Source organism: Gracilinanus agilis, chromosome 2 (assembly GCF_016433145.1).
Source record: "Gracilinanus agilis isolate LMUSP501 chromosome 2, AgileGrace, whole genome shotgun sequence".
Classification (NCBI taxonomy): Eukaryota; Metazoa; Chordata; class Mammalia; order Didelphimorphia; family Didelphidae; genus Gracilinanus; species Gracilinanus agilis.
In genome coordinates, this window is record NC_058131.1 from 129737216 (window position 1) to 129748376 (window position 11161).

Genomic DNA, 11161 nt, shown 5'->3' on the forward strand with positions numbered 1-11161 from the left:
TGAGGTACTACATGTAAAGTACTTTGTAAACCCTAAAATGCCATATAAAGGATATTGTTAATAATAATAATGGAAGAACCAAAGAATCACATAATATCAGTTAGAAGGAACTTAGTAGCCATATAGTCCAACTCAAACCTGAAAAGGAATTCAGTTGCTAGTCATTTTGCTCTTCCTTCAACAAAATGTATGTTATAATAATGGGGGATGACACATAAATAGACTTCTAGTATTTCACTCCAGCTCATTCACTTACAGGTGAAGAAACAAAGGCAAACAAGGTCAAGTGACTTATTCAGCATCACAAAGCTATTAAGTGCCTGAAGTCATATTTGAACTCAAGAAGATGAGTCTTCCTGCTTCAAGGCCTGATACTCTATCCACTAAGCCATGTGTACTTTACTCTAGTTAGACCTCATCTGGAGTATTGTGTTTAGTTCTGGATGCCGTGGATTAAGAAGGACATTGACAAATTGGAGAGTTTAGAGGAGGGCAACCAGAAATGTAAAAGGTCTTGAGTCTTTCAGATTGTCTGAACAAATCCAACTCCATATCAATTTCTATTTCTTCCTTGATATTAACAGAGAAAATTCCATTAAATCCTTTAGACTACTAGAAATCTGAAAAAATCCTGGGCTTACCCTCTCTTGCCTCTAGAGGGTTAGTTTTAGACTTAGTTAACAGAGCAATCAATCATCAGGGTTTCGGGATATATTAAAGGGACTACCATAAACTAGGCACTGAGCTAGGTGTTAGATCATTCCTTTTCTTATGGTCATACCTAAATCTCACTTCTATATTCCACCTCTAAATGTTCTATCTTTATTCTTTCAACTATCCTGAAGGTAGGATGAGAAATTAAGTCTCTAATGAACTCCCTTACTCAGGGATCAACTCTCCCCATATCCATGGATCTGAAAGGTAGCTTTCAGATCGGTTCCTCTAATCTATTTAGGATGGACCTTTTGTATCTAGGTAATGTTTTAATTTTGAGTTTATCTTGGTATAGGCATACAGTATTGGTCTAAATCTACTTTCTGCCAGACTACTGTCCAATTTTCCTTGCAGTTGTCAAATAGTGTGTTGTTCCTTCAGCAACTGAAGTCTTTAGGTTTATCAAATGATTTTATTTATTTGCTTCTGTATATTGTATAATTTATCTGTTTCAGTGATTAATTAGTTTTTTTAGCTAATACTAAATTATTTTATGATCCACTAGTGCTTGTTATAAAGATATTCTTTTTTGTTTGGGTTTACTTCCTGGGCATCTGTTGACCCAAAATATTCCTAATATTTCTTCATCATGTTGGGCATCATTCTATTTATTCATATCTCTTGACTTCGTTCTTGATTTGGATTTTCATTGCAGAACCAGGCTCCACCCCATCCTTTACTTTTAGATGAAATGGTCAGACCCCACCTTCCATGAAATGTCTGTTTTCAAAGTGTTGGCAGGGTTCAGTGTCCCCAGTCAAAATTCATTGTTTTTTGTCCTAGGTCTAGGTGCTACTGTGGTTTTCTACTCTTTAAATATCTTCCTGGACAGAGCACTATTATGGATTTATAGAATTTTCATCTGAGATCACACTAACTTTCATGGTGGGGCACCTCTTCCAGGGTTTACATTTTTGGCTATTTTTATATGCAGAATCTTAGACTGGATGAAGGATTTTACTGATGTTTTTCTTTAGATTTCTTACTAATTATTCAATCTTGCATTTTTATCATTGCCGATATCTATTTGTCTGTTATCTATCTATGTCTTTCTTCTTTCCTTTCTTTCTTTCTTTTTTCTTTCTTCCTTTCTTTCTTTCTGTCTTTACCTCTTTCTTCCTTTCCTCCTTTCTTTCTTTCCTTCCTTCTTTCCTTCTTTCTTTCCTCCCCATGTATAGATATACATATAAATATATATCTTCCATGTTAAATTTTATATCTATATCTATGCATATTCTTCCATAAAATGATATAATATATATATATATGTGTGTGTGTGTGTGTGTGTGTGTGTGTGTATTCATACCTTACCATGTTTTGGAAGAATTCATTTAATTCTATGCTTTAAAAACAGAAGTGGGTGTTATATGTTGTCAAAAGATGTTTCTGCATTATTTATGTATAATTATATTATTTTTGTTTCTTTTGTTTTTAATCTGATCAATTATATTAGTATTTTTCCTAACATCAATTTATGCATGAATTTCTGGTATAAATCCAATTGGATCATAATGTACAATTTAATATGTTGCTATAGTATCTTTCCTAATATTTTATTTAAATTTTTGCACCAATATTTATTAAGGATATTGGGGCTATAGTTTCCTATTTTCACTTTGCCCTTGTACTAAAGTCTTGAGCAACTTTCTTTCATAAGTTCTTGAAATATATCTAGGCTTCTGTTTTTTGTTTTTTTTTACCATGACGTTTAGGTAGCCCAGTGATTCTTAAATTATCTCTCTGTTTCCTATGTCAGTCATTTTTTATACATTACATATTCTTTAATTTTTTCCATTTTTGGACTTTTAATATTTCTTTTTTTCTCGTGAAGGGATTGACTTCTATTTGGTACAATCAAAATTTAAGGAAATCTGTTGTGTAGATTCTATTATCTCTTCTCCTAAACTGTTCATTCTTTTTCCAGATATCTTTTCTGTATTTCTCATTTCTTTTTCAATGCTTTCCTCTATCACTTCTAACTTCCTGCTGTTCAGCTCCTACTGAACACCTCACAAATATCTTACTACAGCCAAAATGGAACCCATTATCTTTCCCCTTCTCCTCCTCTTCTACCCAAACATGACTGTCCTCAAAACTTCTCTGATTCTGTTGAGACAACAACATCCTCCCAGGCTTCAGGTTTATAATCTTATATTCTTCCTTGAATCTTCTGTAACCCTTTACTCTTATCCCGTCTCCCATCAGTGCTTATCTTGCTGATTCTATTAATAATACCCTTCATATCAGTGCCCTTCTCTCTCTATAGCCACCATCCTAGTCCTTCCTAATTTATCTACCTGTTTCTTATATCTTCTCTTCTTTATAGCTGACAAGATAATTTTCCCAAGACAGAACTCAAAGTATGGCATTCTAAAGCTCAAAAATCTTTAGCAATTGCTCATTACTTCTAGGAAAAAAATACAAATTCCTTATTTCTGGCATTTAAGTTTAGACACAATGTGGTTCCCACCTACTCTCCCAGGCTAATTTTATATTACTCCTCTTCGGAACTTTATATTCCAGACAAACTGAACATTTAGTTCAGTGTTTCTCTGCATGATTCATTTCTCACCTCTGCAAAATGTAAGCCATCATCTCTGTCTTTCAGAATAACTATTTATTTAAGACTCAGCTCAGACACCATCTTTGTGAAGCTGTTCCTGATCAGTCATCAATGCTTCCTCTCCTTTTGGTTTCTCTTGTTCCATATTTAATGGTGTTTACATTTGATCTCCCCCTTACCCTAGCAGAATGTAAGCTCCTTGAGGGGAAATGCAAGTTTTATTTGACCCTTGTGCTTAGCACAATGCTTTAATACATAGTTGGTAATTAGACTTTTGAATTGACTTATACCTCCTGTACCTGAACAAGAATTCCATCCATAACATATGCAATGAGTGGTCATTGGGACTTTATTTCAAGATCTGTAATAAGGAACAACCTCCCAAAGTAGTCTGTTCCACTTTTGGATAGTTCTATTAGGGAAAATTTCCTTAAATCAAACTGATATGTGGCTTTATTTCAATTTCCACCCAAAGTAGATAGCTAGCATTGCAGTAAGAGAGGATGGGACAAGTTTAGGGACCAAGTAACAACATTTGGTGAGATTCTAATTAAGAAAGGTAGATTGTAGCCCATTGGGGAAGGCTTTAAATGGTTGACTGAGGGCTTTCTTGAATTTTATTTCATAGTTTTCCCTACTGTAAGCCATGTGGCTAATGCCAATACTTGAATTCACATCAGCCATGGCAGGTACAAAAATGAGGCAAGGTTTATTTAGAACTATCCAGAGTTTCTTACAGGATAAAATAACAGAAATATTTCCTGTTCTCTGGTCAGAAGGTCACAGAATCATAGTTTTAGGGATGAAAGGGGCTTTAGAGGCCATCAAATACAATACCATCATTTTTCAGATAGTGAAACTGAGTCCCACAGAGATTACAGACCCACAGGAGACTTGAATGCAGGACTTTTAACTCCAATATGAGCATTCTTTGTCCTGTACCACAGTGAATATCCAAATCATCTCATCATGATCTGACATTTATCCTGAATATATTAAGTTCCTTTTAAAAAGGATCTGTGTTATTTAAGAAATAAAGAAATTTTATTTTTTCAAAATGTAAGCTTTTCTAATACAATACATTTTCAGAGAAGAAATGCCAAATTAATCTTGATTTTGGCCACTATTATATTAAACTCATAGAAACTATTCTATTTACTGAATTACTTCACAGGGTAGGTAGATCACATATCCAGTTTCATTAATCTTTATAAAAGAAGTCCTTATTGGCAATGTTTCCTTTTCAAAGAAGTTCAAACTGGCAAACTGTAGACTGAACCCAGGGAAAGCAATGGCTTTCTGAAATACCTCTGAACAGATTTATTTTTGTAGCAAGTGGAAAAACAAAAGAAAGCCAACTGCAGTGTTTTCTACTTCACTGAAAATAAAAGCAATACTTATTTTAGGAGCAGGACTCATGAAACCTCACATTATTGTATTTAGATGGCAAGCTGTTATTAACAAGAAAAATACTATTCACTGTGGATGTTACAGGGTCATCATTAACTGAAACAATACTGGTATTCTTTGTGTCTTTTCAAATATACGCCTTGATTTGGCCTGGCTATTTCTGATCTTTTCTCAGCTTGCTTGATATATCCTAGGATATAGAACTGAAACAGGAGCAACAAACAATACCATGTATTTGGAAACTCCAAATCATTGCTTCAAACCTATTCCAGAAACAGAGCCTTTAAACATCATCAGTGTTTTGAAATTTTAACAGCAATGAAGATAAGACCTTTAAAACAAATACTTTCACATTTTAATTTACCTTCAATGGTAACTTGAGGATCTCAAGATGCTACTGATTGTAATACTCTGGCTCATAAATTAAAGATGTGTTCATTTACTTGGTGGTCTGAAATAAAAATTCTTTCATAAACCAATCTGCAAATGTTTCAGGTTTAATTAAAAGTTTTAAAATAAGTTAAACAGGAGATTCTTAATACTTATATCAACAATGCATTACTTTTTAATGCATGCAAACAAAGAAAACACAAAAAGCCAGAAAATAATCCACATGAATAATGCAGATTTATTTTCTGATAAAATATTTTTTAAAACATGCAAACAAAAGAAAAGCTTCTCTTGGGTTGACCAAGACAAAAGCAGAAGGAAAATCTGAAAGGCCCAGAATTTGTATTTCAAAAACATTTTGCCCACATGCTAGAAATGCACAAAGAATAAGATTTCTATGATTCAGGCTAAAGTTTTTTGCAAAAATCATCTTATGTAATAAGAATGGTATGTATAATAATTCTCCAGGGTGATAGATATTTTGGCTTTATTATATTCAATACAAAAAAAGTTCACTATGTCTTACAGATATTATAGGTGAAATTGGACACTTGCCTTTTTTCAAAGTTTTAATACTATTATAAAATGAAGATAGGACCTCATTGGAGTTACTCATTTATCTGTCACATACATAAAATACATAGATTATAGCACAAAAGTAAAAACGGTGGCTTAATACAAGATTATGAGATGCCATTAAGGACAAATTTTGTTGCAAATTAATTTCCTTGCAAAAATCTACCCTTCTTTTCTTAAAGGTACTCCATTGAAACCATCCATTTGAATTTATAATGTTCATAAATTCTCTGATGGGTAGATGTAAAGTATAGTATAGCACATTAATCTTTTTTTTAGTTGGAAGGATCAATAAGAGAGAATATAATTTCATTTAGTGCTCAGAATAGAAAGATTATACCCACTTTACCCTAAGTTCCTAATTCAATAAGAGGACATCATAGTTAAACCAATGGCTGAATATGTTTCTTTCCAGTAGAATTCCACAAATTTGAGACTTTGTGTTACTCATATTTTTTTAATCAGATTTTTTCCACCATCGTTTCCATGATCATTTCCTTAAAGTTGGAAAAAGCAAAAAAAAAAAAAAAGATCATTTTGTTTTAAGGTTCATTTAATATATTTCAATTAACAAAGAAAATTAAACTGTTAAGTGCCTGCATTTTTGCTCAATATGCCTTACAGGTAATATAGGTGAGAAATATTAGGCAATAAAAAGTAGAATAAAGTAAAAGTATCAGCATGGCTAGAAAATAATGTAAGAATTATAGGTCTCATCTATTTACTGTATCCTCTTTGTTATCATTATGAAAGACTCACAATCTTCAGTCACAGCAATGTGATATCCAAAGAAGATAGCTGTACAGGTATAAAATGACTTGATAGTAAAATCTGACTGGGAAATTCTACAAACCCTGAGAATATTTCTCTTCCAGGGAGACTAACCATATAAGGAAGGAAATACACATAAGTGTCCTCAGGGCCAGATGATATAAGCTTTAAAAAACTGTTGAATTCATTAGTATAAAAGGGAATTCTTAATACCTTTCTTTAATTTAATTGGCCTGGAGGTCCTTTTACCATAGAGATGTGTAAAGATAAACCAGCCCACAGTGAAAGGAAGTAGAAACCAGAAAGATAGGAAGTGAGGTAAGAAGGGGGCTATAAAAGGCCAGCTCTAGGATTGAGAGGGTTTGGGGGGTGTGGTTTGGGTTGGGAAGTAGTTGGTAGTTGGTCATTGGTCATTGGGAGTTGGTTGCTGGTGGTATGGGTTGGTGATTAATTGGTGGTTCATTGGTGGCTGTTAGTTGTTGGTTGGAAGATATATATATTGATTCTGCCTGGTGAGCTGAGCTGAAGGATGATCAGCTGGACTTTCTCTAATGGCAGTTATAGGTAGTTATAGGTAGTTATAGAATAGCTAGTTAGGTATTAGGCAATTTCTTTCTCTACCTCTTTCCTATATTTCTTTCTTTTACTATATTCATTTTACTATATTCTTTTACTATTTCTATTTTAATAAAACTAAGTTGTTAATTGTTAAAAGCTGCTAGAAGTTTCCTTTTCTCTGGCTTAAAGGAATGATATTAATTTACAACTCTATTCTCATTAAAACTTAAGTTATTAAAAGCTGCTTTCTTTATTTTGTCAAAACTCCTAATTTAACCCTTATATTTAATTGGCGAGCCAGCTGTTATATTTACACATCTTTATGGTAAAAGGACCTCCAGGTCCCCAGTTAAATTAGAGAAAGGGATTAAGAATTTCCTTTTACCTTAGATAATGTTTGTAGCCATCTTGGAGTGGGAAATCAACAGCAATGCAAAACCCTCACTTTGCAAAGAAAATATCATTTTTTGCCAGTGTATACTGTAAGAGGGAAAATTTAGGTATTTATAGATATATATTAAAAATATGTGGCCGCCAGGAATCAACAATTTAGGTTGATTCCATAATCAAATCAGACCCAAGTCAGCATCGGGTTGAAGAGTTTATTTACAATCGGTAGGTAAAAGTAGGAATAAAGAGAAAAGGAGAGGCTAGTCCAGGCCAAAGGCCTGGACGGAGGGAGAAGGTTAAAAGACTAAATAAATGAAGCTGTGAGCCACAAGGCCCAACAGCCAGATAGGCAGAGGTTAGAATTGGCCCAGCTAGGCCAAGGAAGCCAGCCTAACTTACCCACATGACAATATAGAGCGTAAGCGTTCTGTGGTCTCAGGAGATGCTTCTTCTTTTAGTTCAAGAGGGCAACTGCCCTCACAGGAAGTTCACTCCTTACTTAAAGAGATCGTGTCTTTCATCACTTCCTGTGGTCCACCTCTAATTCAAATGGACAAATGGCAGTTTCTACATTGATTTGGACTGCCCAAAGGGCAGTCCCTTATTCTTGATTTGTTACTTATTGTCAGGTGTGGGTAACTCGTCTCCCCTCCCCACTAAGGGAGGTGAGAGTGACATCATTAGCACGCCTGGGTTGAGTAGATTTTTGACTATTAATGGGATCGAGCTAATTCTATTTACACAATACTAATAAATTGTTTTGAGACAACACTAACATAAACACTTCCCAGGACATTTTAGATTTGTGCCAAATAAAAATATACTTACAAGAAAATAAGATTTGGGTAGTTACCTGAAGGAATTACAAAGTGTGAATTCTTAATGCAACAATCTTGAAAATGATTGTTTTAATACTTCTTTAATTCATGATTATATTAAAAGAAATCCATAGTCTCCTTAAAAAAAGTCTGTTCCTTTAACTTACCAAGAGGAAACAAGCCTACATATGATGCATCCTTAATTTAATAGCATACCATAAATGTTTCCTCTTCCCTTCAAAACTATAAATGAAAAGTTTGGTAAATCTGAGAATATACACTAACTGTTGTCCTTCTTAAAACACTAGGCTTAGACACTATTAAATTAGGAAGATGTGGCCTAAAGCAAAGAATCTGAATGAATTATGGAACATAAGCAATATATGGAAGTATTTAACTACATGAAAAAATTAACCCAGATAGCAGATGTTTAAAACAATCCCTTTTCACTGGGGCTGGAGATAAGCATATTTTGACAGCTGAAATACTATTCTGTATGAGATGTTTAGTCTCCTTGACAATTTCCCTACAGATTATATTTATCTGAAATGATTTGTTTAACTAATTGGACTCCCCCCAAGGAACTACACTGATTATGTAACCCTATTTTATATGTAATACTTTCTAACAATAATATACAATATGTCATCAAACCATGTGATTTTGCTTTACTTTTTTTTTGTTGTTGTTGTTTTTTTTAAACCCTTGTACTTCGGTGTATTGTCTCATAGGTGGAAGATTGGTAAGGGTGGGCAATGGGGGTCAAGTGACTTGCCCAGGGTCACACAGCTGGGAAGTGGCTGAGGCCGGGTTTGAACCTAGGACCTCCTGTCTCTAGGCCTGACTCTCACTCCACTGAGCTACCCAGCTGCCCCCGATTTTGCTTTACTTTTAAGAGTACCCTGAAGAATAAATAGCTCTTTTTTTTCAAAAATTCTAAAGAAGATAGCATTTCTAGAGTTTTAAGTATTGTGCATCATATTGTTTATTAAGTTTTATGTTTTTTTTATTACCTTGTAGAACACTAAATAGTCTTGACTATATAAATTAAATGAACCCAAGAATAATCTGAAAAGGAATTAGGTTAGGAATAGGCAATTTATGCATATTTGTGGGGAAATCACTCAAATGGATGATTTAGCAAATCTAAATGAAAATTCTTTTATTACAAGTTATAAGTGGAAATATTAGATGAATATAGTATGAACACGCACAAGACTATCTTGATTCCACTATAAAATTATGAGTATCTTTTTGTAGCATTGTTTAGTTGATGGCAATAATTTATAAGATTGCTCCTATGGAATTAGCTGCCTCCTATAATCCTATTTTCCTCAGCTTTATGTTGTTTGTCAGTTCTGGACATTAAATTGAGTATATTCCTGTAAAAAAACGGGTAATTTAAATTCATTTTAGAGTCCCCAGAGGCTATTTCTATATCCTACCACCTCTTGATGAGTAAGATTTCAGTCACAAGTAGGTCTTGCTTTGGCTCAATGATTGGAACACTGCCTCCTCTAAAGCTATAAGAACCTCCTTAATATATGGTTCAATCATATGCTGTTAACTTCTTGATTTTTGTCTTTTATTCTCTTATTCTTTACTTGTAGAAGTCAAGATTTCTTGACTTCAAATTTGATCTTTCCTCATCCAATATCCAGTCCTTAATTTCACCACGATTTACAAACTTGGTTTTAAGGAAGATAATCATTATTTACCACTGGTAATTTCCTTCACCATGCTATTGGCAATGGAATATCAGGTAGAGGGGACTGTAACATGGTAATTCCAATTTTAAAAAATAAAAGTAATAAAATCTAAAATGAACCTAAAATTCCTTGCCTACACAGGTTGTATGAGAAATACAAAATTTATTGGAGAAAGAACATTGCTCCTTTGTTTAGTTTGAAGTTCATCTTCATTGGAAGGACAGAAAAGATACAAAGATAAATTGTCAGTATTAAAATGGTCCTTTGTGGGAATTTTTTCACTTGTGACAAAGATCCTCAAAGAATTACTTTTTAGAAAACTATTTTCCATCTTTTTTCTCTTCTAACTTTTGATAGTAAAAGGGGTAAAACTTTAGAGAAATATTTTGTGAAACCTCCTGGCTTAGCTAATTTTTCAATAACCACAGTGGCAATTCAGGGAGATAAAAAACTGGACTTTCTGAGGACTTTTTTCTCCCTTTACTTTGCTTATGGCCTAAAACCAATTTTATTATTATATATATATTTTTTTTTTACGTTATGAGAGTCTAGGAAGGAAGCATTTAAAAATTCAATCCCATTTATTCACAAACAGGATTTTGATCTTTAAATTTTTGTGGACATAAAACACTTGACCAAGATTATAAAATATTTCCCTATTTTTTAATATAGCAATGAAAACTGACCATTTCTTCTAGCAATTCAGTAAATTTAGTGTTCCTCTACCTTGAACTCGTTTTGTGATAATTCCCAAATATCGGCATTTCTGTTTGGAGTAGAGACTATGTAATCAAAGTTTCTTTATATTAAAATAAACATTCCCCAATTTTTTCATATATGCATTGTAATTTTTGACATTTTTATGGTCCTTTCTCAAATCCCATAGGAAGGGCCCTTCTCAGTTTTCTTCTATTGTTTCTGTCATTGTCTTGGATACTATTGCCACTCGAAATTCTAAAGTGTTTTTTAAAAAATTGTTTCACTGGAAAGACCTAGATGAACTGATTCAGAGTGAAATAAGTAGAACCAGAAAGTTATACAAAGTAACTGAAATGTTGTGGGATGATCAAATGTGATAGACTGTGCTACTAACAGCAATATAATAATCCAGGGAAATCCTGAGGGACTTATGAAAAAGAATGCTATCCACTTCTAGAGAAAGAACTGTTGGAACAGAAATGCAGATGAAAACATATGATTTATCACTTATTTTGGATATGATATAGGGTTTTGGTTTTATAAGATTATTCTCTTATTAAAAT